Consider the following 5,589-nt stretch of genomic DNA (forward strand, 5'->3'; position numbering starts at 1 on the left):
ATTTCACCTGAACAGATTTCAAGTAGAGGCAGATTTAGCTATTCCTTATTCTATAGAGTATATTTTAGAAACTATACCCGTCTCAATATATGAAATGCACAAGAAACTCTAATTTTACCTTTAGGTCCCTTGTAACAAAGCTCAGAAGCATTATCATATCATATATATTAACCTAATCCATATGAATTTGAGTTTTAAATATCAATTGTATAGATTACCCAATAAGGACTCTTACATTTTATTAAACTGTCTTCTTCAGACATGCCTGTATATAGTGTGAGTGACTCTAATATGTATTTCTTTCCCATATTTAGTTTTATTTGGGGATGGTTGCATGAACTAGGAATAATATTCACACTGTTATGCTGTGAACACTTTTTATGAATATGATACTGTAAATTTTTAATAGAATTGATGATTATTATAAATATTTCAAGTATAATTCTAGGAACAATTATATATGTCCGGCAATTAAAATAGTTGTACTTAAACAGAATATACTAAATAACTGAGAAAATAATACAATCTACTTTAGCTTTCTTTACACAGGACAGATGCAAATAAACCAGATGCAAATAAAACAGATACAAATAAACCACTGTTACAAATAAACCACTGATCCCTAGAGAAATTATGGTCCCATCAGACCAAACAAGGATATTAATAAAGGTTAAAGGAGATATTGCATCAGTGAAACTGGTAAAGTTCCCAGTGATTGAAAAAGGGAAACATAACTCGCATTTTTAAAAAGTGTTAAAAAGGAAGACCCAAGGACCTGTCAGTCTCACCTCAGTCCCTGGCAAGATTGTGTAGCAAATCCTCCTGGAAACTATGCTGAGGTGTATGAAGGACAGGGAAGTGATTGGTGACAGCTAAGTGGCTTCACTAAGGGCAAATTATGCTTGCCTGATTTGGTGCCCTCCTAACAGGGTTACAGTATTTGTGGATAGGGGAAGAATGACTGACATAATCCACTTGTCCTCATGCAAAGCATTTGATACTGTCCTGTATTGCATCCTTGTGTCTGCACTGGGGAGACATTGATTTCATGGGTGAAACATTTGGTGGATAAGGAATTGGCTGGATGCTTCACTCAGAGAAATGCAGCCAACATCTTGATGTCCACGTGGTGATCAGTGATGCCCCTCTGGAATCTGTACTGAGATGAGTATTATCAAACATCTTCAGCAACATGGATACTGGAATTGAGTGCACCATCTGCAAGTTTACTTGCCAAGCTCAACTGATGCTCTAGGTGCAGTTGATATTCTAGAAATAGGAATGCCATCCAGAGGGATGTTTACAAGCTTGAGAAATGGGCCAGCCTGAGTTTTATGAAGCTCAATATAGCCAGGTGTTAAGTCCTGCACCTGAGTTAGGTCAATCCCAAACATGGATACACTCTGGATGATAAACAGACTCAGAGCAGCCCTACAGAGGTGGACTTGAGTGTGGTAGTAGATGAGAAACTCAGCATGAAGCAGCAATGTGCACTTGCATCCCAGAGAGTCAGCTGTGTCCTGGGCTGCAGCCAAAGCAGTGTGCCCAGCAGGGCAAGGGAGGGGATTCTGCCCCTCAGTTCTGGTCTCATGAGACCCCACCTGCAGTGCTGCATCCAGCTATAGGACTTCTACAGGAGCACGTCCAGAGGGCCATGAACATGACCAGAGGGCTGGACCAAATCTGTTACAAAGACATGCTGAGACAGTTCAGTTTTTGGGACCATTCTTGTTCTTTAAAATATTCTTGACAGGTTTAATGAAAGCATTGTCATGAAGCTGTTCTGCAATGTGTGTTCACTGGATCCAATGACAGCTAGCTCACAGGTCTCCACAGAAGACTGTGCAGGTCAGCTAGTGCTAGCTGGTAACAACTAGTGCTTAATTTGCCACTCTCTGTTTTAATATCAAATCATGGCCTTTCCTCTCAAATACTAAAATAATTCATTTTATACTCTGAGGGAAATGAAATAACATCTCTCCTAATTATTTCATTACTGATCTCACATCTGTGGCCAAGCACTTTCCTAGCACATAAATTCAATACCAAATGTAACACAAAAATTATTGGAAAATATTAGACATAGGCTGCACAGTTCCCCCCTGACTTGTGGACCAATATGCTAGTGGAGGGGTTTTGCCTGCCCTGTGGAAGTTTCTCAGCTCCTTCTGTGCACTCAAGGCCAATGGAGACAGATCATGAAGGCTATAAATCATCATCTGATCCCTCTCCTCTCTTGTTTTCTTACGCCTCCACCAAAACCTCTACTATATAAAAACAGAAATACTTGGGAGAAACCTCATTGACTATTTAACTCTGATGTGCTTTGGCGGTTGTACTAAAATCTCTCCTACCTGTCTCTAAGCCATCTTCACCCTTCAGTCATTTCATATCATCATTTCTTCTATTTCCACAAAAATGAAAGAGTAAACATGCATAATTTAAAATATAAAGAAAAACAATCTAATTAAATTTGTATATTGGCAGAACAATGTAATCAGAGTATTCCCACTTTTAGCTGATTTTGCTTTGTCTCTCATCTTTTGGTCATGATTTGGGTTTTTTTTAGATCTTTATGTCAAAGTGAGTCTTTTTACTGCTATGAAAGGACTGTGGTTGAGTATTACTGCAGTAACTGTATTAATCCTAGTAGAGATTTTTATTCCAGTGACTCCAAATATTAATTTCTTGGACGCTAATGGCATTTAAACTAGCTGTGAGTGAAGAGCAGGCTCCATAGCAGCCTTTTGGTCCCCAAGTCAAGCTCAGCTGATAAGCCATTCCCTTTACACCTAACAGCTGGTAATGGATGACATAAACCACATGTTAAGATTACAATTTAAACATTAGTGACCCCAGCAGTGCTTCCTCCAATGTAAATTTATACTGTCTTTTGGTATGTAGAAAGCATTTTGTAAATATTTTCTGTTCTGAACTATTTTAGTTTTAGTTTTCATGCTGTATTTTGGCCTATATTAATGCTGTCATTTGTATCATCCCACAGTCTTACATAATCCTCTTCAAGGAGAAATGGTTAAATGCTTCTTAGTCCCATTTTCACTTGAATTTAAAATTCTATTATTATCATTATCAGTATCATTACCATTACCATTAACTATCTTTATCTATCTTTATCTTTATCTTTATCTTTATCTTTATCTTTATCTTTATCTTTATCTTTATCTTTATCTTTATCTTTATCTTTATCTTTATTATTGTAATGCATATGTACCTCGATGGGTTCCAGCTTTTTCCAAGGCATTGTAGGAAATGTATATTCACTCCATTTGTTTATTCATGTTAGCAGATACAAACCTTGGTGTGTATATTTTGGCAATTAACTTATAATGCTCAGCACTCTTCTTTTACCACCCAAAAGTCCACGCATTTCCATTACTTTCTGCAGGGCTGAAGTCAACAGGATAGACACTTTTTCTCTAAAATTAGTATCTGTTTTCCTGATTAAGCCATGTAAGCTAGTACAGTTCAGGGGAAAATTCAAGCTGCAAAAGAATCCCCCTGCAGGTTACATATACGAATTAACTATCCCAAGCTTAGTTGATACATTACAGCAGCAACCTTTGAGGTTTGATATCCTGATACTGCTCTGATAGCTTAAAAGCAAAGCATTGCTTGCTCCAAGTCAGAGAATTTTCAAACACATGTAGGTGTGTTAAATTATTGCAGAGTTGAATTTTCAGTAAACAGGCATTCTTAGGAGTTAAGTTGATGCTAAAATGCTTTCTGAATGGCTTTTGTTGTTGTTGTTGTCCCCCTCCCATTTTTTAAATAAAGTGAAGACCAGGTTACCAGGATTTGCTGTCATTCTGTGTATGGGGAGGATACTTGGTTTGAACAGGGCACTGTGAAATGCTGATTAGAAAGTGAGAAGCAAAAAGAGATGTTGGAAAATGTACACTAGAACCCTAAAGTGAGAAGCTAAGTAAATGAGATGCAGGAGTACAAAGAATAAACTGCAAAGTAATTGGAGGCAAGACCGAGTAAAATGTTGCAATACAGTAATGTTTAGAAGGTTGAAAAGGCAGGTTGTTGATCTTGTAATGGCTGGGGATTACAGAAGTTGTTCTTCCGCATCTGGAGAAAATATCTCACATGTATTTAAGGCTGTATTTTGACCTTTAAACATTACTTCATTTTGGAAACCTGTGACTCAGGAAGAATACTTGCCAAGGTAAATACAGGCTGAGCAAGTACAATCTCTTTAAAAATCTTCAAAATTTCAAGCTGAAAAAGCATTTCAACACCATTTGTTTATTTCATCTTTTTCTCTTCAGTTTGAGACGTTATTACTCCTGTGAAAGTGGAAATACTAAACTAAATTAATGTTATCCTATTGTAGAAACCTTCTAACTGGTTTTTACATTAGCTTTCCAAAGGTAAAAATAGATAAATTGTTCTAGCATCATCAGGTCTACTTAAGTTTAGGTTCCTACATAGTTTTGCTGAGAAGTCTTTACAATTCTGCCACTTATTTTTACCTCATTGGACCGACAGATACTTTTTTGAAGGTCCTATAAATGTAGCTATTAGGGACAAAGTGTGTGCTAATGGTCTGTATAAACACTTACCTGCCAGGCAGTGGGTGCAGCATAGCTTCTGGCCCTGACAAACAGGAAAGGTCAGAAGAGAGTTTCCTATATTTTCTCTCAGCAGGAGACACAGTAGAATCTGTGGAGCCATTTTTGGAGGGTGAAAGAGCCATTAGCAACCTACATGTTTTGATTTGTTCCCTACTCTTTCTTTTGATGGTGCTGGTCCCAGACACTGTGGCAGTCAGTATTCCTTTGTTCAGCTCTTTTGGGAAACTGACACCTTGGCAAAATTGAACTGGGATAGCTCAAAATGCTTTCATTGCATTAACTGGTGTTCAGTTTTACCCCTTCCCTGGTGTTTTTCTAGTACTGAGATATGCTAGTTACAGCCATACAGATATTTTAAAATACCAGAAAATGAGATTCAGTATTTACTTCCTAGCATGGATGGAAAAGTTACAATCTGAGCTGGGGTGTGAAGGGGTGAGCTTTTCAAAGTTTTAGAAACAGCAGAGACCACCTGCATCCTTAAGAACGGTTTTCCATTCTAGAATTTTCATAATTAATGGAAGCTTGGTGCAGTAAGCTTGACGGATTTATGCTTAGTTTGCTTTGGACTGCTGTAAAAACTCAAATTTTCTTATATTTGAAAATTTACTCTAAGATTTCAGAATTACTTTTGAGAGAGCCTCCTGGGGAGGCTTCCTGAAAGTGCTGAGCTAGCTTCCTTCCAAAAATGACTGATTAGAAAAGGATTTGCAAACCCATCATATAGGGAAAAAATAATATTGAAGCTACTTGCTGCATTATGCATTCAAAATTTCAGTGCAACTTTTTTACTTTCAGGCACTGCCAAGCAGACTTACTGGAGCATTGAAGGAGAACAGTAGAATGACACTTTCCATAAACTAGCAGACAGCAATGGTAGCAGCAAGTTCCATCCACAGTGCATTTTATAAGCCCCACAATATCACACAGGTATGTTCCTCTTCTGTTTTTAATTATTTCTGATTAGTTCGTGAACACCATCCAGCCT

Source organism: Erithacus rubecula (genome assembly GCF_903797595.1).
Source record: "Erithacus rubecula genome assembly, chromosome: Z".
Lineage (NCBI taxonomy): Eukaryota > Metazoa > Chordata > Aves > Passeriformes > Muscicapidae > Erithacus > Erithacus rubecula.